General features: G+C 43.2%; 1 protein-coding gene across 1 annotated transcript in view; it reads right to left on the bottom strand.

Annotated features, from left to right (window-relative positions):
* Positions 1-24,141, bottom strand: part of LNX1 (ligand of numb-protein X 1, E3 ubiquitin protein ligase) — a 72,410-nt gene that overhangs the window by 35,489 nt on the left and 12,780 nt on the right. The gene's annotated exons all lie outside the window — the stretch shown is intronic.

Raw genomic sequence — 24,141 nt, 5'->3', positions numbered from 1 at the left:
TTTGTGTTGTCCACCACTAAGTCCTCAAAGCTGCCAGCAGCACTCACGAACCTGGAATCAACTTGGTTTCAGGGCAGCTGAGACCCTCGGGCAGCTAGCTGTGTTTTCTTCCTGCCCCCAACTCTTTTTATGTTTTTTAAAAATTATACACACACACACACACACACACACACAGTAAATACATTTTTATATCATTCTTCATTTTGTACATTTTTTTCATCTCGGTTGTAATCCCCGTGGTTCCTGCCCTTTCGATTAGATGCTTTCTGTTGATCTTTTAATAGTGCTGGCTCAGACATGTTGTAATTTTTGCAGGCTGCCTCGATTCTTTTTTGGGAAGAAGACAGGCTATGTATTTTAAGTAGATAACTAATATTTCATGACCGTTTTCTACAAAGCACTAGAAATCTTTCTGTGTTTAAGATAAAAATAAGCACATCAGTCATCATCTTCCCAAACAGTCCCAGCTGAGCTCTGAGCCCACCCCTGAGCAGGGCCGACCCTGTCTAATTAGGTGCTGATCACGTTTCTCGGGAAAGACTCTAGTACCAGCGATTCAAATTCTATCAGCACAACCAGTCTGCTTTTCAGACAGCCTGGCCCTGAACACAGGACCCATTTCAGGAACTTTCTGAATTTAGCTGGGCTGACAGATTTTCTACATGTCACTCAAGCAAATTCTTCAATAATCTCTCTTTGGCCTAAGAACATTAGGTAAAGTCATTCCTTGTTGGGATTCATCTTGAAGTTGAACTCATGTTCTCTGGGTTAGGATTAAAGGGTCACTCACAGCTACCAAAAACCATACATGAAGGCCGTCATTAGCAGTCTTGTGTAGTCTGAAGTAAACGCCAGTTAATAAGTAAAAGAGGTCAGCAATTGGGCAAGCCCACCCTCTGGGAGTCACTTTAGACTTGACTATGAACTTGAGCCTGAAAGGCCCTCACCCAGAAGAGCCCATGGACTTCTTACATCACCAGCGACCACATACTCCTTCCTCTTATTAGCCCCTTTCTTCTGCCTCCAAACCGCTGGGGAAAATGTCCCCAGCAATTCCAACCACCCCTGCCTCACTTGTTAATGAGTACCAGAAAAGGGAAATTAAAAACAAACTGGAAAATAACATAAACACGCAGCCTAAGCTTCGGGCAGCTGGAACCCTAGTCTCTTGACTTGGCAGGGTGAGGCGTGCGTTGCTCTTAAGGTAGAACTGACTCGGGAAACAAACAGTCCAACCGAAAAGCACAGCTGACTCAGTTTACCACAGATACCAACTTATTCCTGTTGGTGCTGCGCAGGCATGAGAAACGGCTGGCCAGTCTCTGGGGGCAGGGAAGCAAAGCATCTATTAAACCTAACATTAATAGCTCTCCTTTTTGCATGTCTTTTTTTGATTAGTTTACAGAGTTAGCATCTGTACTTTACAGTCAGTGCTTAAGATAACCTGTGCCTTTATCTTTTTATCCTCCAAATCTCAAATTCACAAATGAATAACTAGTTTACAATCACATCCAACACCAAGGTACTTTCGCTGTGGGCCAGGCACTACACCATGTGCTTTACCTACATTAAACCATGCTATTCCTATCACCATTTTGCTACTGAGACATTAAGGCACAGAGAGGTTAAGTGACTTCCCTGTGGTCACACAGCTGGTAAGAGGAAGGTTTGGGATTTGAATCCAGGCAGACAGACTAAGTTGAGGTCTATACTTTAGAGCTCTAAGACGCCAGATACTGTGGCTGATGGTTCGGAAGTGAGTACAGAGTAGGGGAGAGGCAGGAAAAAGGCAAGGGAAATAAGAAGTAGGTTATTTATAATTTTATGTTCTTTACTACAGGCGTTGTTCAGCACCAGCTACCGAGTGACTGCTATGAGGAATACAAACACAGCTGGCAAGCGTGGCCGATCTAATCAGGCGGGCATCTTCAGGCCAGCAGTTGACCAGCTTCGCGGGGCCTGTGCCTTTGCTTCTGCCCCATCAACAGAGTCATTGTCAGTGGGGCAAGCTGGGTAGGTCTGTGAGTGGGAGTTACAGTGGCCCCCACATACACTCAGGCTTGCTGCGTCCTGTCATTTGCCCTCTCCCAAAATAATCTAGTTGCTTCAGAATAGGTGTGTCCCAAACTTCCTTAGAGACACCGGCTGGGCACCTGTAGGTGATTTCTTAATTTCTCCTCCAGAGGGCGCCCTTCAGCCCACATTCAAATATTCCGAGACAGCATTTGTGATGGGAAGCAAGATTATCAGGAGAAAAGAGGCAGCTCTCCCAATCTTTCACCAGCTCCGAGTCTATCTAATTTCCTGCTAAGTCATAATAGTAACCATCTGAACTGTCATTTTTTCCTTGCTGGTTCTTTGTCATTCAGCAGGTACTGAGGTTTAGAATGCTGCTCTAGCTGAGTTAAATTGACTCCATTTAACAGATGGCAAAAATGAGACTAAAATTTACCCAAGATGATACAACACTAAAGCAAAGGAGCTCAAAGTCAAATACACCTCCGTCTGGGACTGTGCTGACTTAAGCCCTCTATGGAACTGTCAAGGTGTCTGATTTAAAACATGCATGGTGAGTCAGGCAGCTCTCCATCCTTTACTCTTTGTATTATCACGCAGACATCTAGTATAGGAGATGTGAGATTTAACTTCATACAAAGGCGTTCTTGCTCTGTGTCACAAATCAGTAATTAGGGTGACCAGCTATCCCAGTTTGCCTAGAATTGTCTATTCTTGGGGTATGGAATTTTCAGTTTTACTGAAAATAAGTGCACACAGTTTAAAGAGAGAGTCACAATTCCAAGTAATATGATCTTCACCAAAATTCTCGACCACATCTTTCTTTTCATTGTTAGTCCAAAGAAGAAATAACCAAATTGGGTGGGGGCTCCCACAGTTTCAGGTGCCTCCCAGAATGCTCACATACACCCTCATAGAAGGTTCTCTGCACATCTAGCCAGACAGCTGCTTCAGCACAGCCCTCTCCATTCACCTCCCTCCCCACCAGCCCAAGCAGGTTCAAACCTTAGGAAACCCCAGGGCTTTCCAGCAACTGGAAGAATCCACTCCACTGTTTAGTTAGGAAGAGCTGGGCTGATAGTCAGGAGTGCCTGATAAATACCAGTGCTGCTCCCTGGGTAGACGCCAAAGAATTCCAAAGCCCAAACCAGATGTGAAGCTGACAGTGGTTAATGAGGGCTCGCTAGGGCACAGCAACATGCCAGGTCAATTCTTCAGAGACAGCAGAATAGTTTATTCCACTCTGCGAGAGTCTCTGGCATTTTTGGGGTCACCAAGTTGCTTTCCTGGACACTTTGGGGGAGGGTGAGCAGACAGTTCCCATGCCACAGATGATGTGAGCTTTCTGTCAAATGTCCACAGATTAGGGGGTGTGTGTGGTGGTGGTGGGGAGGTCATCTTTTGGGTTAACATTTGTTCCTTGCAATTCTTGGTTCCATTCAGAATTATCATCTTTAGTTTTTAAAACACTTGGAAATGACCAAAGTCTAGCTTCTCATTTTCGGGAAACCGGGCTGTGGATCAATTGTGCTTTCTATTTCAGGACTAGCTAGGAAATGTTTTTAGGGTAACTGAGAAAGGGTGGATTTCATGGTGGTGAGGGTTTTCTAAATTTTGGAACTGACTGCTCAGTGAGGTTTCTCTACGAGCTTTGAAGGAGCCGAGTTTTCTAGCTGCTGAGGACAAGGTTTTTCTTTCTTTCTTTTTTTTTTTTTTTAAGTGTCTCAAGCTTTTGTGAAGTCTGCACAACCCACGGGATGTCCAGAGGTTGTCGAAGCCCAGCAGGGAGACGCGTGGGGGTGGGAGGGGAGGAGGAGGTCTGGCATTTGAGTGGAAATCATTCCCAGATGACCTTTGAAAACATTTCCTTCATTCCTGAAAGTGCATTCCATTCCAGATCTTAGGGTAACTAGGAGGTGCTGGAGTTTCAGTCCTTTCCAGACTGGTTGGAGGGAGACTGGCTGAATCTTTGACAGGACACCAGATATTGAGAAAGCAGGTTCTTCCTCATGGGTTGGAGAATGACAAAAGAAGATAAGGAGCTTTCTCTACCTTTTTTTTTTCCTCCATGAAACCAAATGCCTACTTTTCTAGCTACTTTGACATCTGTGTGACCGGTATTCTAGGGTAGCTATTGAGTTATTCTCCTCACCCCTCACTTTAGACTCTGCTGGAACCACTGTGGATAAAGCCGGAGTAATGGGCCTGAGCTATGTGGGAAAGAGGTAGAAGAACAGGGTTTATTTGGAATCATTTGGATTTGGGAAAGGAAGAACTAAGGGTCACTGCCATCTCCTTTGCTAGAGAGGGTCTGCTTACACAGTGTGGTGGAGCAGATGGGGAGACTGTAATGGACTGCACAGATCATCTAAATATTCAGCTAAAATGCTGGGAATTGATTTCCTAGTTTTATTTGCACACTCCAAATAAATAATCAAAAACCCCATCAAAGTATGGGCAATATGATCAGAACATATTCTCAAGCTTACATATGATAAAGTTGAAAGGTCATCAAAACCCACACAGAGTGAATTCTTATGGCTTTCAGTAAGCCACAGTAGAGATTTTCTTTCCATTATCTTAAAAGGTTAGAACTTGAAAATAGTGCCACTTGAATCTCTTTCAACTCCAATTTATAAGATTAAAATAATAAACCCCCTTGGTGACCACACCAAGTGCTTAATTTACAGGAGATTCCCCAATGAACACTTATTGAATGATGAGTAGGACTATTTCAATAATCACATTCTCAATTTCAATCACCTGCATAAAAACATATTCCTGATGTAATAATCTTATAAGAGTTGGACTCACAGCTCTCCCTATTGTCATTTCCACACCTACTTCTCTTTCACAAATACGTACCCCCCACCCATGAATGCTAATGTGAGAAAATCCTAGAGCTATTACTTGCCCACCACATACTTTTAATGATTTTTAATGACACATTATAGGTTTGCATACCTGTTGAAGGCTCTTTCTTTGCTTTGGCCCATCAACACTTCAGGGTTGAATTCTGACTCCTATTATCTCACTGGGTCCCTTATTAGAACTTTCTATCACTTGTAGGTTTGATGCTGCTTTTAGCTTCAATCCATTTGATTCTTTTTCCTTTACTTCTCTAGGAATTCAACAATCCCTAGGGAAGAGATAGCAAAAGGGGAGGGGAAGGGGAGAACCCTAAGTGACATCTAAACCTTGGCTACTTGCCAAACATCCAATTTATCTCTCGACCTATTCAGGACTAAGTCTCTGTCATCGAAGCACTGCACTGAAATCAATGGGGTCAAATATTTTAATCTAGTCAATTACTCCAGAGGGAGTAAACAGAGCCCCCAGATTTATTAGGGTGATGCGGACATCTAAGTTGTCAAACCATCTTTACCCATCTACCAACAACAGAGACAGGACGGGGGAAGGGAGGCAGCAGGGTTATCACCAGCAGCAAGAACTCCACTCTGTGGATGATAGAAGTTAGTGCTAACACCCGTTGCATCTGAACTCTTCTAATATTTGAAATTTTTATTAAGATGTTAGACATTTCATCCTTTAGGAATCATAATATAAACACAGTTATTCAACTGCATAAATGTCCTGCTAGATTAAAAACAGTATTTCCAGAAATCTTTTAAGGAAACATCAACCTAAGCATGGCTTCATGTTCCTGGCAAAGAATAAGTGGAGAATTGTTATAAAGAAAGTTTATATTTTGAACTTTGAAAATGATTATCTTAAGCTGTACCGGGGCTTCAAACATAAATACACACAGCTCATATAAAAATCAGTGACCTACCAGAAAGACTGGGAATTTTCTGCTTCACAATTGACTTGGTAGCTTAGTTCTGGCCTCTTCAAATGAAGAAAGATCCAGATACACTGCAGAAATTGCTCTGCTAGCTTCAGATATTTGAAACAATTTACCACTCTATCAACTGTCAAAGATGCCCTGAGTGGTCCCACTCAGTTTTCCCATTCCTCTGCTCACCTGTTATGGACAGATTTGGCTAATCATTATAGAGGACGTTGTTAATTATGAAAATTTTCAGAAGACAACTTTTTCCCCCCATATATTAATTGTAATCTGGCTTGTAAGCCTGTTCTTAAATTGTTATCAAGTGGATTCATACTGTTAAGGGGAAGGATGTCCTAAAGGAACTCTGCAGAATCTTATAGACTCCACCCCCTACTCCAGCTTTCTGGACCCTACCCCCTACTCCAGTGATTGGAAACTACAATTCCCAGCAGTACTAGGGAGAGAACTGCAAGGACCCAAGGGCGGAGCTAGCAGAAATTCTGGGGCATTTGGAGGACAAATAGGGTGCGATTGCATCTATCTCTCTTGCTCGGGGGAAACAGCTCTCCTGACCGTGTGACTTGGTGTTTTCAGTCAGCCTAGCCAGTAAGGTTTTCCAGTTACTTTGTATCCCGCTCTCTTTCCCTGGGTTGTTTCCTATTCCTTTCCCCTTTTGTAAATAAATCTGTGATGGACCCTATTGTGTGTACCTGCAGTATAACTGAAATGCGAGCGCACGGGTAAGGTCCCACAGACAGGCGGCCCAGTCCACTCTGGGCTACCCTGTAACAATAAAACTGACATTTTGGATCAAGGTCTGTTTCCCCAGAAAGCCAAGAAAGTTGGTTGCTTTGTCTTCTCTCAATGTTAAAAATATTAATGTGTCTTGAGTTGAGAAGATGTAGTTTGATGAAAAAAAAAAAAAACAGTTTTGGTTTCTTCTATGATTTAAATTGTCCTTTCCCTGTTTTACAATTACCACCAACAAAAGTTTTCTTGATCATAATGCTAATAAGATCCATACCTCACTGAAATTGTGATGACGTGAAGAGCTAATGATGGAGAGCTAACTTCCTGTTCAGGAATCACCCAAAAGCTGGATTTGGAAGTGGCAGAGAAAGTGGTGCCCAGGGAGGAGTATCTGTAGAGGCCTATGCCAACCTTGCATGCCTGGCACAACATTCAGTACCATAGCATTTGGTGATTAGTATGTTGTTCTCTTCCACAGATCAGGAAACAGGTTCGGAGATACTAACTAACTCGAGGTCTCACAGCAAAAAGGTGAAAATGATTTTCCTCACAGTCACTCAATACTAACACAATTAATAAATGGCAGACCAAGAAATGAAAATGGATCTATGTGACTCCAAGCTCATGTCTTTCTACCGGTGAAAGTTAATGCTGGACTAATCTGATTCCTGAGGAGAAATTAAGTAAGGTTTAGGGGAAATCAACTTAGCTGTAGAGTCTGGGATCTGTACAAAGTGCCCAACAGAGGGCTTAGGGGGCTGATATCTGATTAGTGCCAAGTACCCTTGCTAGGAGGAAGGAATCCTTTCTTTGCACTCCCCGCCCCCTGCCAAACACAGTGCTATGGGGCTGCTTTCTTCTAATTTACACAAGAATCGAAGGAGGTCCTATGTGGTGGGAATATGTGACTGGACAGGTGGGAATTTGTGCTTGATTTGGAAGCTTCTAGAAAGTTTTCTTGTGTTGCACAAGCAGTAATAGATTGCATTTTATATTCTTTGCAGCCACAGGGTTTCATGCTCTCTGGCACTCTCATTTAGAGTTCCCAAGGGCACTCAGTGTGAGCTGCACCCCCCTTCTTACAGATGACCAACTCTGCAACTTGCCCCAAGTCCCACAAGGGGAGTCAGGCAGAAGCCTCTCCTCACCTTCTATGCTGCAGTTCTGTGCTTACAGCATACCATAGTTTATCCAGCTAACCACACATATCAAGGGCACTGGGCTTCTCTGCTACTCCAGCTCTACTTGGAACTCATCACATCCCAGAAATATTTCCATCCCTAAGTCAACAAAGCTCACTGGCCATCACTGCCATGGGCTGAGAAGGGGTGGGCAGGTCATCCAGATGAAGACAGCTCAAGAGTTTAAAACTGCAGACAACCCTGGAAGTTGGTTGGCCCTTGGATTTAAACCACAAAGACATGGTAGGTCATGATATTACCCCGTGGCTGAAATGGCTGCTCCCTCTCTGGGAGCGGACACTTAAGGCCACCGTGGGGGTGTGTCAGGAGGGAGGTAGACGCAAAATGTGCTGTTTCAAATAATGAAGTTCTTTGTGAGGTGAGTCACATTTTTAGGAAATACCACCTGATCAGAGTGAGCATGAACCCTGTCATTTAATAAAATGAGTAAAGGGATAATTTACAAATTGGACTTTTTAAACTACCAGTGTTTAATCAAAATAATTGCTTGGCTATTGGCATTTAATTTTTTTTTTAAATGCAGGCCATTTATTTGGAAGCTGCCTAAAGGAAAGATGTTATAGAATGTTTGGAACAGCGGGCAAATAAAGAAAATAAGATTCCAGGATAATCTAAGTTACCTGACAAGAAGCCTAGTCAATGGTGATATGAACAAACAAAAGCAATCACACAGGCCCTCCTTCAATTCTTGTGTAAATTAAAAGAAAGCAGCCCTGTGGGGATGAGTTTTGGAGGGTGGGAAGGTGATTTATTTTGCAAAGAAAGGAAGGACCTCTTCCTCCTGGCAGGGGTACCCTCCAGTGGTCTGTGAGCACTAATCCTCAAGTTTCATCCAATTCAATTTGGGGAATTTGTGAATATTGATATAAAAAGTAAGTCTGGTTTTAAGTGAAACAAAACTGCTCTCAAATGTTTCTGAATGATTTCTATCATCGTTAATTCTCAGGCCTGAATTACCAACCCATCAACTCCAAACACTCACCCACTCCTGGCACCAAGTGTGGGAAATCAACCAACACAAAGTCATGGTAGAATGACTACTTTTGGACGGGCTATTAAAGCCCAAAAAATTGTTGGTCCAGCAGGTAGCAAAGAACGTACAGGAACTCTCCGGTTAACCCACCGTGTCACAGCCATTACGACACTACGACAAGCTCTCCCGAGGCTCAGCAGAGGGCCCTGCTCTGGGTAAGGGTCGCCGCCACTCCAGTGCCAGTCCCTGTTTTAGTCTCTGCTGGATAGGCCTTCTCATCTTTCATTAACCAACAAAACCCTACTCCACACCTTCCAGCCCAAGCTGAAAATTTCTCTTAAGTCTCCAGTAAAATTACTTTGTTTTGAAGTTTGTAACCGCTGGCACTTGTCCGTGGTGAATTTGTTGTTCTCCCCTCTGAAATTTTGAACCACTCAATGGTAGTGATTGTCTTAAAAGTCTATTTCCAGCTGTTAGCTCTAGATGATGTTTTTACAGAATGAATTTAAAAATACAACAAATTCTTCTTAAGGTATACAAGCATCATCCTACAGTAATCAAAAATGAAAATCAAATGAGAGAGAATGCATGAATAGACATTAGCTGCAACTGAAATAAATGGTTGGGAATTTAAAAATTCAGCTCTATACTCTTGGCACTAAGGATAACTTCCTTCAGTTATATAAATTAAGATGAAATTTCAGTGAGCGGATACTGTGTTATGGCTACACGTTTATTTCTACATGTGGGAACCAGCATATTCCCACATTCAATGTACAAATAAACTGTTTTCCTAAGTTCAGGACTGTCTAATTTATCTTAAAACATTTTCTTATATTTTAGGGATGTGTCCTATAAAATAGATTTTCCTAATTCGATGGCTCCAAAACCTTTCGAGGGTAGGCCTGCGTGAATACCCAGAATCAGTTCCACAAGCCTGGGGCGCTGGGTCTGTTCTGATCAGGCACTACGAAGCCTTCGATCAGTGGTGGACCGGAAATGCTATGGTGACCCCATGTATAGCTTAGGTGCATAGTGGCCTAGCTCATCCATCAAGAGGCTGGGAGAGCGCGGTCTTGCTTGCTCAGCTCTTAAGTCCACTGACATGACATGCACTTCCCCGGATGTAGGCCCATCATTCAACAAAAAGGACCTTAACCCCAGGCCACCCTTGGTGTCTTCCTAGAGCAACGTTTCTGTCCCCTTTCAATCACTTCATTATGCCTGGGAAATACTCTGGGTCTGCGTATTTCCTGTGTTTTACATTCTCTACCTCTTCACTCTTGCTGCCCCCTTCAATCAACCAAGACTAAATTATGAGATCTCACTGGAACATTAGCAAAACAGACATCCAGAGATTGAGGGGTGTTTTTGTTTTAAAGTTCTCCTATTCAGAGTACAGTGGGCAATCTCAGTCCAGTTTATTCTGGGCTGTCAACTCCCAGAATCTGAGAGAGACCTTGTGAAAACTGGCACCTCACTGACAGATTCAATGTCTGTGGAGGAAGTAGAGGGCTTCTAATCCCATTATGAGGGCAAAAGGCCAACAACCAACAGCCATTAGGTGATTTTACGGTCTAATATACTTTACTCCCCCTATTCATTCACCCAAAGAAATATTTTGAGCCCTGTATGTACCAGATCTTTGGAATATAGTTATGTTTTCTAAGTTGATTTAAACTTAGTGTCCATATCCAATTCTAACAGGGGGGTCCCCAGGAAAAGGGGAGGTTCCAGGTTCCTTGCCCTACCCAGGAGGAGGGTGGAGATGAGCAGGGAGAGGAGACTCAAGAGGATGGAAGCAGGATAGGGAGCCAGGAGGTCTGAGGAAGCCACATGGAGCAAAGGAAGACATGTGAAGAGCTGGCTCTTGTTTCTTGGTCCCGGACTGATTGAAACAGATGTGGGTGAGAGACTCATGGGGAGGTTCACTACCGCAGCTTTTATCTTGTTTTTGAATTTGCTCTTTTCCTCCCAGACTTGTCTAGCCATTTCTGACCCTTTTCTAAGGGTCCCTGCCAGTAGGTGTTCTAGGCTTGTGACAGGCTTTTAGGCCTTACTTTGGGTCAGTCCCTTTGGGATGGACTGTTACCCACAAGGGGATGGGTAACTTCGGGTGTTTGATTTAGAAACTATATTCTTTATGTTTGCTGTAATGCACATTGGTTGTATTAAAGTTCCTTTCCATGGAAGGTCTTATATATTTTGTCTTGATGTGGCAGATGGCAGAAGCTAGGTAGAGTAGGCAGGTTTGGGGGTTCAGCCGTGTCCCTCTCCCTGCCTTGTACCATAATGTTCTTTCCAATTTGTCTCTTAAAATGCCTAATAGCACAGCAGCACTGTTACCTAGCCTTTGCTGTCTGACCCATGGGTTATCCATTTGAAAACTGTGCACTGAGAATGGGGGAGGGACTGTCAATCATGCAGGTTCACTTCAGGATGACACCCCAAAATATTGCAGAGGTCCAGCCTAGCCAGCAACCAACAAGGAAAGAAATTGACGAACATGTACCAAAGCTGACCTGAGTGGACTGGGAACTGATCCACCAATGGATATGTGACTGGCATCAGATCAGAGTTGGGACCGTGTTGGTCTGGTTGGTGGAGAGAGCTGCCAGCGCAGAGGAGAGCAGAGCTGTGAGATAGCAAGAGAGCGTATTGATCACTGACACAGGGAGACAGGACACCACTGGAGCTGGATTAAGAAACCCCAGAGTTACTTCCTTTATGCCCCTGTCTGCATCCTTATCCAGAGGTTCAGAGAGCTTATTCCAATGTAAAAAATTGGTTAGTGTGATTTTTTTCTTAAACAAATTTATGCATACAAGAGCTGGGGTACAGGCCAGGATTGCTGGGTATGAAAGGATTCACCAGAGACAGAGTGGGGAGCAGAACAGGCAGATCTACTGAAATACACGGCTGTGGGGAGCAGCGGGTGAGACAGGAGAGGTCTGCTCTACCATGTGTTCCCCTGGCCAGAGATGGAGTTTGTGCCGCAATGGCTGGCGATAGCTTGATGGTGCTGAGACCACCAGGGAGGACCTGGTGTGGACTCTTGAGGTAACCAAGGTGGGGCCAGCTTGCTCCTACTGTCACAGCACAGTGTCTGCTATGATGAATCAACTACACTTGGGGGAGGTGGTACTCTCACTCAGTGTGGATAATTCAGAGAGAGCATTTGCTGGGTGCCAGGTGCATGACCCCCAATGCCGAGGAAATGGGCATATATTGTCCAGGGCACACACATTCTTCAGAGAACTCCCCTCATTTAAGGAGGAGTAGAGAGTAAAATACACACAGAGCTTGTGAGAAAATGCTGCAAAGATTAGAAGAGACTATGAAGATGTTCCAGACCTCAACATGGTGAACAACGCCCTGACTTCAAAGAAATAGAAGAGGTCAAGTTTGGGCCCTCTCTCATGGCACACTGGTTAAAGCACAGCACTATGAAGCTATTGCAGCCTTTGGGGAACAAGTTCAATCCCCGGCCATGGAGACCCACATGGTGCAGCAGACCTCTCCTTACCCTCCCGCTGCTTTCTTCAGCAGTGTATTTCAGTCAGTCAGTCTGTTCTGCTCCCCACTCTGTCTTTGGTGAATCCTCTTACCGCCCCTGCACCTCTGTCCTGTACTCAAGCTCTGTATGCATAAATAAATAAATCTTAAAAAAATAAGAGGTCAAGTTTGGTATACTTAATTAAGAAAAAATGAAATCCTTTCCATCAACAACTGTTCTAAACTGATTACATTATGTAAAAATGTTTGCTTCATACACAGAACTAGAAAGTAGTTGGGTGAGAATAATGTGTTTGTAGATACTTGTGCTATTTTCCAAACATCATGATTGTTTCAAAATAATGTTCAAAAACATGTAGAATCCTAAAATTAAGACTAAGGAATTATATATTTTGTGTTTTCCCAGGAGTTAATATTTTGGTATGAAAAGTATATTAAAAATACCAAGAAACCACCAAAAATGGCCAAATGAAAAAGCTACTCAACTTCATCTATATAATTCATGTGCAACATTATACATAAATACTAACATAGTATTTTCATGTAGCAAATTGGTATTGATACTATCCAGTGCTGGTGAAAATGTTTAAAGTGAAGCAATTAATAAAAGCTTTTGGGGGGGGGAGCTCTGGTAAGAATATAAACTTTAAGAAAGGCATTTGGTATGTGTATCAATGTTTTTAAAACTTTCCTACATTCAATAAGTAATTCTACATCTAAGAATTTGCCTAAAGAGAGATTTATGTTAAAATATGTTCACCACAGATTACTTAGGATAATGAAAGTTTGAAAATTTAAGCATGTGTGTCCTTGTGTAGATGTAAAATTTAAGTGTATGTATATCGATGTATATATACACATGTAAATGTCCTCGTTTCTAGAACAGTTTGCCAGTTACGACATGCCAAAATATAAATACTGCAGTAAGTGAAGAACATTTTGTTGAAGTATTTCTGTGTAAAATTGCACAGTGTTTGGAATTTGTTTTAAAATACCCAACAAAAAAGGGGGGAGATAAGCAAGGGATGAAAAAAAGTTGTAAAATTGTTAAAACTGGGAGATAGATTTATAGGAATAGCAAATTAAATGGAACAATTATTAAAGAAATGCAAGATAGAAACATTGCACGCGCACACACACACAAAGTAGTTTCTATTCAGGGTAGTATAAGCCTAATTCTCTCCAATCCTTTCATGCACAGAACATAGAATTGTGTAATGAAAGACACAGGCAATTTTCTAGTAGCCATTTTATATAAAGAGTTAGAAACAGGTAGAATTTCAATATGCTTTCACATACTATATAAAAACATTTTATTTCCACAGCAATAGAAAGTGAGGTGATTACGTTTTTCCCATACTAAATCCCTAAAACTGACTGATTTACTCTGGCAGCATATCCTGATTTGCAAGTGCTACATGTCAGGGCCCCGGAAGCCACCGGAAGGCAGCGGGACCATGATGGGCAGTGCAGGACCAGCCCTTAACACCCTCTTCCTGTGTCTCTGGACCCTGGGGCAGTCCAGTCGCAAACCAAATACACTAGTTAGGACAATGATGCTTTACCGCTGGCCTGCTCCTTGAAGACTGACAGCACCAAGCTCCAGCGTACCAGGCTGGGAGAGACATGACAGAGCCTGAAGCCCAGGCATCTGGCCACTTTGCCAAGTGCCACTCTCATTTTTCCTTCTCTTCCATTTGTATCCTGCAATGCCCTGGTTGGAAACAGTTATACCTCCTGACAGGCCTCGAAGGAACCTCTAGCTAATGTTCACATTTTTCTCTCCATTTTCTCTTTTGTACAAAAATGTGTAGGCATGTACACTGGGTGAACAGAATTGTGTTCCCCCTGAAATTCATGATAAAGTTCTATCCCTTAGGGCCTCATATAAGACTGTATTTGGAGACTGGGTCTTAGAGAGATAATTAAGTTCCAGTGAGATTAGCAGGGCGGCCCCGATCCAGACAGGAAGCCCCAGGAAGCTGCAAGGAGGTAGAGCCACACACAAGCCAAGGAGAGAGGCTTGACCAGATCCCTCCCTCACGGTCCTCAGGACAGGCCAACCCTGCTGACACCTTGACCTTGCACTCCTAGCCTCAGCTCTATGAGGAAACATTTCTGCTTCATCCTCCTGGTTTGTGGTACTTTGCTCTAGCAGTCCTCGCAGATTAATAAACATATGCATATATTGCATCAGCCTTCTTACTCTTCAGTAAGTCAAATTCAACTGGCACAGTTTGAGAATTTTTTTCTCTATTTTGCCTTGGATACAAGGTAGAAAAAGTATGCTCTAGGCCCTCCCTGGTGGCGCAGCGGGTTAAAGCACAGCACTGAAAATCTAAAGCCGCTTCCGCATGAGTTCGATTCCCGCCTGCCCCGGAGGTGACCACATGGCGCGGCAGACCTCTCCTGACCCGCCCGCTGCTCCCCTCAGCAGTGTACTTTGTTGATCTGCCTGTTCTGCTCCCTGCTCTGTCTCTGGTGAATCCTCTCACCCTCCGCATCTCTGGCCTGTACCCCAGTTCTGTATGAATAAATAAATAAATCTTTAAAAAAAAAAAAAGTATGCTCTATAGGCAACAATTCTGTGATTTGCAGAAAAATGGGTCAGAAATGAAGATGCCACCTGTGTTTTTTCTGAACCAGCTCCTTGTGTTCTTTTAAGCAAACCACATAATTATGCAGAGACTCGAAAGCGTGAATTGGACAATCTTGAATGTCCCTAATAATCTTAAAATAAACTCTTTGGTCCAGCTCGCCATGGGGTCCATCTCCTATTCTAACTTCAGAGCTCCCTGGATGAGGTACACAGAAACAGAGCGATGAGAACACTATTTAGTTTTCAGCATGTTTAGTATAAATTATTTAGCTGGAAGCTAGTTGTTTGATTTTGACTGCTCTGATGCTTCCCCAACATGTAAACATATAAGCTTGGGGAGAATGTAAAGGGAGGTGAATGAACACATATCCATTGTATAAACTGTGAATAAGGATTAAATGTGAGACTGAAATGCCCCATGTTGTAATATGGTTGAACCAAGCTGCTTGTAAGCCACAATTTCTGCACTTCATTTTTCTTGATGCTGAACCACCATGAATGCTAGGAGTTCTTAGAGGGATCTTAGAACAAGCCCTTCCAGACGTGGGTGTTATTGCTCTTTGTTCTATCACAACAACATCCTGGTGATGTATTTATTTCTATTTCTTCAAGATTGTTAGGGAGGATGACATGCTGTGACCTCTGAGGACTGGAAACCACTTTCTGCCTCAGTGGCTTTAAAGGAAGGGGAAGGCTCTGATGCTGTCCTAAGAAGTAAGTTAACAAGCAGACACTGCCAGCATCTACTCTCATCTTCCAGTGAGAAACAAGCGAAGGCAATGCTACTACTCCTAGATACAACTTCAATGGCTGAGTTCTTAGGAAGGGGATGGCCAAGTGTGTTCAGTGTTGCATCCCTGCAGACGCCAGGCCGTCAACTAAAACAGCCAAAAGCTTCAAAGGCACCCACAGAGGGGATGACCTTCTGCTGCTAGACTGCAGGGGGTGTAAATAAAATGTTCCCTTCTACAAGATCACCACAGAAAGTCATCCCCCTTGAACAGATCAGCTCTCCAGAGCACAGCACTTTGATAGTCTCTATTAGAAATTCTCCTCATGCCAGTTGGAACATAACATCTTCAGTGTGACCATGTGGACAGGAAGTCCCACCCAAAGGAGACAGACTAAACAGCAGAATTCCCAAAAGCATCCAAAGCATCATGTCAGAACAAAGGCATCAGACTTGGCTTGGCTGGTGCCTGTGCAGGCCCCAGGGTGCTGTGTCTCTGTGAGCATGGGAGGGCCCAAAAGTTGCTGCCCGGTGTCATCTGTTCCAAAATTGTCCCTCTCTGGGCCAGCTACCCTGAGGCTCTGGTTTCCCATTTGGATCCCAAGATTCTGTCAGGGAGCCTATTCACGGTTTTCCTGGGTTATACACAGCAGGGACAATACCTACAAAAGTATTCTGGTGCTAAGCACACATGCTCCCCAGGTGTGAAGAGGGGCAGCTAGGGGCCCAAGGATGATTCTGTGGAGTTGGTTAGTTGCCGTGTGGACAGCACCACTGGCTGGCCCGGAGAGGGAAGAACTGAATTTCCCTTTTAAGACGGTTGTCATCTCTCAGTGGCTGTGCACACAGGGGTGAAGGATGCAAGGTGTGGGAAAGAAAGACCCTACAGGCAGATAGAGGAACAAGATTTGCATGAAGAGCTTACAGTGGGTTTTAGTCAGGGCAATTTTACTCTGCAAGAGACTTCTGACAATGTCTGGAGGCAGTTTTGGCCTCACAGCTGCGAGGCCAGGAATTCTGCTACCACACAGAGGCCAGCTTCCACAGCAGAGAATTTCTCTGGTTCAAAATGTCAGTTAAGCCATGGTAGAGTCACCCTGCTCCAGGGTTGGGGGGAAGGACCTGCTTTGAAACAAGCACTCAGTGAGTGCAACATCCAGAAGCCTGAGAGCCTCTGCCCACATGGCAGCCACCTGATGGCACCAGATGTCAGATCCAAGGCCTGATGGGAGACCAGCGTGGACATAGACAGACATGAAGATGGAATACAGAGAATGCATCCAAGTCAGTACCAGAGACAGGCCCTACTTCACCCTCAGCCGCACCTCTGGAAGACTCCATCAGGACTAACAACAAACTGTGGGTACAGGTAAGCACAGGTCCAGTTACCCTGAGGTGTGCTGAGCAGCTGGGCCTCTGAAATAGCTACCTGACTGACTGCCAACTTTCTCGTTACCTTCACAGCTTTGCTAAGTTCTTAACGAGTGTTCACAAGTCCTCTTCTCAGGCGCTCTGCTTCTTGGCAATGCCCTAGCAACACAGGCCCTAAGTGTCATGAGTTGATAACGGGAAGAACAGGAGTTAATTCTAGACTGTTATTTTGGTCACTTCATGTGCAACAGAAGGCTCAGGGAGCTGTTAGGCTCTGGGGTGAGACATAAAAATTCAGGGGAAACAGCTCAGGTGTTTTCTGGTGCTCCAGGGGAACCAGAGAGACAGTCAGATGATCAGGACTCTACTCGTTGTCTCTCCACTCAGCATTCATGCACTCTGGCCAGGCTGCTGTCTCTGGAGGCCTTGGTGAGCTTGTCCATGATAATGTTTGTATTAACTAACTACTTGCTGTAATAATTAGAATGATTCCTGAGAAAAAAAATGCAAAGAGAAGACATAGCTGTGCTTAGGTGGAAGGAAAGAAGTCAGCAGTTGTAAAAAGTCACCTGTTGTGCAAAGAAAACATTTTCCTAGTAAGCCATAGGGCTGATGGAAGTTTTTCATCATTTTCCTGGAATAATTATGAATCCTCACTGTGGTAAAGATTCAGAAAAGAAATAGAAACAACATTTTTTTTCTGCATTATTTAAGGGTTTAGATCTTTTTAAAAAGAGCCCAAGAAGTATGATCCAAGTTGACTGCGTCCTACCATATTACCACAAACACTACTGTTTCCATTAAAAACTAAGCCTGTTATGTAGACCCCATAAGCAACTGAGATGAGGCTTTGGTTTGGTTGCTTAATTCTAGTGTAAATATTGTCTTTCTCCTGAAACATTCTTTCCATTACATAAACCTGTAGCTTGATGAGGCCACAAACAAAACGTGTCAGCTCCCTCCAGGATAACAAACTCTTCTCTGCCTACAAGCACACAACAGAAATCAAATAAGTGGGCTTATTCCACTGCTATGAAAGTGAATAGTTTATGATTAGCTTTGCCATTCTACTCTATTAACAAATACTTTAAAACATGTGCACCTCGGTGGTCAGCATTACTATCAGTCATAATATGACAATCCCTAGATGTCAACTGGAACAAGATGTGGGATGAGAGCCAGAGAAATATGGGTCAGCACAGTGGTGGGGCTCAGAACCCCGACTCACCTCCCGCCTTAGCACAGAGTGTCAGACATGAACTTCTCAGTCAGTCACTCTCCCCCTCCCCAATTCCTAGGCCACATCTCTTTCATTTCATCTATCATTTCCCCTGTATCAACTGCTTCACTTCATGAAGACGGGGGACTGGGACTGTGTTTGTGTCCACATCTGGTGTGGCAAGTGGTACCTGTTCACAACCTCACCATCGCCTCCTATTTTCAGCTGGAGAAGCTCAAATAACAAAACATTCACCTCAGTCAAGGTGAGCAATTGTGATCGAGGGACTGCACAATGTGAGCTTTGTGGCTTCATCTCTCAGCCCTGACCCCAATTTTTTCCACCTGTTTTTACAAAGCATTTTATAACACGCTGTAACTGTCTTACTGTTGCTTTATTACTTATTCCACATAAAAGGGCAGCATGGTTTTCCCAATTTAACCACAAGAAGTGGAGAATAACTAAGGTCATTGCTACATGACTGTGAACTCAAGGCAGGCTTGCATGGGGAGTTCACAGGGAACCCCACACGAATTTGTCTTCACTGCAGCCACATCAACACGGCACAGATAAAGATTCTCCAGGCACCTCTCCATTGGAGGGTGACCCCAGCACATTGGGCACAGCCTTTGATGGTGTCCCCAAAGAACTTATCGTGTAAGAGGAGCACAAAAATGGCCCTTATAAAAGTCTCTAGAGGTGATACGGAGTGGAAAGGTGTCAGGTCCCATGCAACTCCTGATCCACAGAGGTTTTGCCCTTTATTCTAGAATACAGTATGTTCTATAAACATGTCTTATAAAAAGGTTAGCATCCCTGCCTTACCAACTCTGGATTAGACCTCACAGACACTGTGTTCCTAAGCTGGTGCTGGAAACTTCAATGTACAGAGATTCGTGGGTACTGTTGTGACACAGCTTCCTTGTATGAATATTTTAAATGCCTCCCAGGAGCCTCTGATTACACTGAGGAAGCACAAAATGTTCACAAGAAAGCATTCCTTTGTTTTTCTGGCATTAGCTCGTTCTCTTCCTCTTCTTGGACCCACAGCTAATGATGTACCGACTTAAGCACCACCCACTGCCACCGCCACCACAGATGTGGTAGATGGTGCTCATTACACTAAGGTAGAAATATGAGTGTCGGGTCAAATTTCCGCTTCAACCCCAGGATTATCTCTATTAGTCGCAAGATCTCAACATTTCTAACATGGCTTTAGCTAAAGTCATCTCCTAATCACTTAAGGAAGTCACCCCTTCTGGCTGTTGCTTTAATTTCAGCGTGAGCCAGTCATCTCCACCTACACTACATGCAAACTTCTCCCTCAGTCTGCTTTTCATTGCATTTCAGGGTGCTAGTGGGGAAGGTACACTGACTTTCCTGTCTAATGTGATTTCTCTTAAAATATATGCAAAAGGTATGTTGTCTTTTATAGGCAGCCAACTTGCCTGAACACCTGGCACATTTTATGGAGTCAGACACTCAGCGAATTATAAAGGAATTATGAGCACACCTATAAGTGCTTTGACATGATAAACAACACCCCTGAAGCCCTATGTGCACAAGAGCCTCAGTCCACCCTGTCTGAGTTGACTGATTCTTTTGTCAGCGGGCCAAGTTCTTGTCCTTTGTCTAGCCTTGTTCCTGGGTGGGGGAGGGAAGGGGATCTAAGCTTTTATCGACAGGTAGCCAGATGCTGGATCCTGGAAAGCACGGATTCATTTTATTCCCCTTAGAGTAGCACATTTACAGTCCTTTGTGGTTACAAAAAAACTGGGATGTGGCCACTTTTAAAGTTCCTTTAGTATTCTCTCACCTCACCCTGGACTCATGCTCACTTGGTGCCACACAACAGACAAGCTGTCAGCCTCTCCTGCAGCCTCACCCCCACAGGTGAAGTCTGGTACCTCCCTCTGCTGTATCTCCCCAAGTGACAGGAGCCGAGTCAAACCACACACACCCTCTCACACAGCACAAAAGTTGGAAAGAGCTGCTTTCAATGGCAGCACTCATAAAATGCACAATGTGGTCTATCCAGTTCCTTCTTTTCAGGTGCTCTTGTGGGGAGGTCAGTGACCTGAATGAGAGACAATAGAGTAGTTGAATGTTGGGAGGGGCATGATTACTGTCAGTAATTGCTTCCCTAATCTCATTCTGCATGTGAAATCTTTAGGGACACAGAAAATATGCAAGGAAAGTTATAGAGCAATTGGTTTTAATCAACAATTGGCTAAATATAAATGTCTCAAAAAAGAAAAAAAAAATCACAAAGCCTCACCAAGAACCCACTCCCAGACATGACACTCAGAACACAAGGAATGTGTGTAACACACAGGACCGGAAGGGAGGGTGTCTGGATCGCTCCACCAGACTGGTGGAAAAACCATGGCATGGATGCAAGCTTGTCTTTAGGCCAAAGGGCCAGGATCAGAGCAATTCTCTTGCTATCAGATAGAACAGCATTTCCTTACAGTTTTGCTGCACGGGACTAGGAGGAGTGTGAGATCAGAAGTCTTACACTTCTTTCCTGAATGGCTTAGGGTTCCTCTCTGCAAAACCACTAACTTGCAAGTCAAGTCCAATTAATCTAAGCCTCATATTTTAGTAAAGTCAGAGCCAATTACTTGCAGTCAGATGGCTTAAATCTAAGTCCTGGCAGGTATTTGGTTAATAATTCTTCCCTGTATAGCCGAGTCTCGCTTGATTCATCTGTGATTCAAAGCTGTGATTGAAAGAGCTTTCAAACTCACAGGTGTGCAGCTCACTGGGGACACCATGCAGAAACTCCAGCACAGCCATCATTAGTGTCTAGTCCCATTATTTTCATAGCCAGGGAAGGTGGAACATGAATACTTGGGAACAAGAGCCTTTGGTGGTGGGAGGGAGGAGGGGTAAAGAAAGAAAAAAAAGTAATAGAAGATCCACAATAGGGAAGATACTGTTCTCCAACTTCTGGAAGTAATCAGAGCAGCAAGCCAACCAGCCCATTAACACTGATCAGTTTCACCTGCCAAGATCAGGAGACCTGACTGGAGGAGGACCAGAGAGAGACCAATTCAACTGGCGTCAGATCCAAGGACGTCATCTATTTCAAAGTTTGTGTCTTACTTTAAATAGGTAGATTTCTCAACCAAAGTCAGATCAGGTATGTAACTGTCTCAGTACATCAAAGGAAACCCTGGTGCTTTACAGTAGCCACATGGGTCAAGACCTTTCTCTGACAAAGGGGCCACAAAGATTCTTACCAAGCGGAGCTGTCAACACAGGGGTAAGGGTAGGGGGAGTCTGGACTAGAGAAATGACCCATTGTCCTCTTCCCAGAAAGCCCCTAGCAATACTTCCTTTCTACATTTTTGTCCTTCTAATCATGCAGTCTCAAGAAGTGGGGAAATTATTTCACCCTCTGATTAAAGGAGTGAAGCGCAGTTGACCCTTGAACATGGTGGGGGTTAGGTGTGCTGCCCCCTGAGCAGTGGAAAATACTATTTAAAGTGAAGTTGGCCCTCCACATCCATGGGTCCATGATTGCAGATTCAACCATCCCAGATGGCCGTTGTTTGCATTCCTGAATGGGGAATTTGAGGCTAGAAATAATCACAGGATAACTGTGTATAGATATTTGCCTATAGAGTTATGGATACTCAGATGTTCCATTTTCTTCCCTTCCAACTTCTGTATGTATTAGGTTTTAGAACTTTGATAGGTAATAACTTAGAACTTTTCAATTTCTTCTCCAAGTAGCATGAGCATTTGAATCATACTAATTTTTTTTTTAAGATTTGTTTATTTATACATATAAGAACTGGGGTGTAGGACAGAGGCGAAGGGGGGTGAAAGGATTCACTGGAGACAGACTAGGGAACAGAACAGGCAGCCCTACTGAAATACACTGCTGAGGGGCGCAGCAGGAGAGAGGTCTGCTGTGCCATGTGGGTCACCCCCTGGCCGGGGGATCAAACTTGTGCTGCAATGGCTGGCGATAGCTTGATAGCATTGTGTGTTTAACCCCTGCACCACCAGAGAGGCCCCATTCTATATTTTTATTCTGAAATGATTCAGTTCAACTGGCTTGAGTTACCCTTTGCTCTGAACTCTTGAAAGTGTCTGTATATAGAAGTCTCCATGGACCAGGACTACTGTGACTTAAAACAGACACTATCAAAGATATTGCTTAGTGCATATTTCAAAATATAAGTGCACTTTCATAGGAGTGCAACAGAGGCTGCTTTTAAGCTGCAGGGGACTTCAAGGCAGCAAGGCTGCTCTCTCTTTACAACGAGAATCAGTTAGTAATTTCCGCAGCCCTTGGATGAGGCACCCATGACTAGGTTGAATTGACCATGAGGTTAAAACTGGAAATGTAATTGTAGGCTGCTTCAATTACTTTTGTTTGGCTACTAATGAATACCAAATCCACTCCCATTTGAATGAAATAAAATGGCACAGTAACTATGCTATTTTGGTTAACAGCTCCAAATGACAATGGAGCTTCACTTGAAAATATTCCAACACCAACCTCAAAGCCAAATACCATGCTAGCTTATAAAAGCTTGTTAAGAATAAGGTTATTGCATTATAAGCAGCTCTCTGTTGGAGTAGTCACTGGCAGTGAGTGGTTACAGATTTAAATGTCCTCACTTACTAGGGTCAAGCATTTGTCTTTAGTAAAATAAGGGCGTTATTAGATTCTAAAAATAAATGGCAGGGATGTAGTCTATGACCTCAGGATTCTCTGGTGGGTGGGTGGAAGTGAAACTCAAGTTAGGATCGAGATAACAACTTAGGATCGAGATAACAATTGAGTAGACTTCAGCAATGCATTCTAAAATCTTGTTTATTTGATATAATCATGCAAAGGAGGTTGGGTTGAATAAAATGATAACTGAAGAAAAATGTGAATAATTAGTGCCAAATGATTATCTGCAGAATTGAAGGGTGTACATTTTAGGGAGGTACCTGGTAGGCTTTAAGCACTGAACTGGCATATCCCCCATTCTTTTCTTTTCCTGAAAAATTTATAGTTCTTGATTACCAAATCAGATGGAAACAGAAAACACCGATTTAGTCATACATCAGAAACTTAGAATCATTACACATTTCTGAATACTTGAGACAAGAACAACAAGATGTCTAGATAATGGGTTGTATTAAGCTCCAAAGAGAAAAATAGACATGAGTTAGAACAGAAGGACACTTAGCAAGAATAATATCTGTGCGCTCACCCTGAGTTTTATATATATATATATATATATATCACAAATAGGCCAAGAAGCTTGCAAGAATACAGCTTGAAAGACTCTACTAATTTTTTAGAAGAGGCAGACACTGAAAAATGTTAAAATGTGAGATGCTAGACCCTTAAAAGTATGTGTATAAGCGAATGTTTAGAATTATAAACTGCCTCAGATAAATTTGGACAAAAAAATAGGTGAAGAAATATTTGGCAAACACAAACACACCATAAATCAGCTGCTCCAGATGACACATATCCCTGGGGAATGAAAGAATTTGACTAATATGCTTACCGAAGAATAGTGCAGTAAAGATGAGTAGTTATTTCTAAAAAATTACCTTGCACACAAGGGGATATCAGGTTGGAATAAGACCAACATGTGATACTGATGTAGAAAGAAAACAGGAGAAAAAGGTAGTGAAATTAGTGCATGATCTATGCAATTGTTGGTTCTAAAGATTATGGAATAAATACTAGAAAAAATTTTTAGAAGGTTTAGAAAACCATGGATAAGTAAGCAAAGAACAATCTACATTTAAATTACCACAGATGAGTTTATTACATTGAAATTACCACAGACTATTTTGAAGACTTTAGTATCATTTTTGTTATAGTTAAGAATGGAAAAGGGGGCCCATGCTGGTGGCGCAGCGGGTTAAAACACAGCACTAAGAAGCTAAAGCCACTTCAGCATGAGTTCAATCTCCAGCCCCGGAGGTGACCCAAATGGTGCCCTCTC

The sequence above is a fragment of the Condylura cristata genome, unplaced genomic scaffold, assembly GCF_000260355.1.
Source record: "Condylura cristata isolate star-nosed mole 26May11 unplaced genomic scaffold, ConCri1.0 scaffold00012, whole genome shotgun sequence".
NCBI lineage: Eukaryota > Metazoa > Chordata > Mammalia > Eulipotyphla > Talpidae > Condylura > Condylura cristata.
This window is presented reverse-complemented; position numbering and strand designations above follow the sequence as displayed.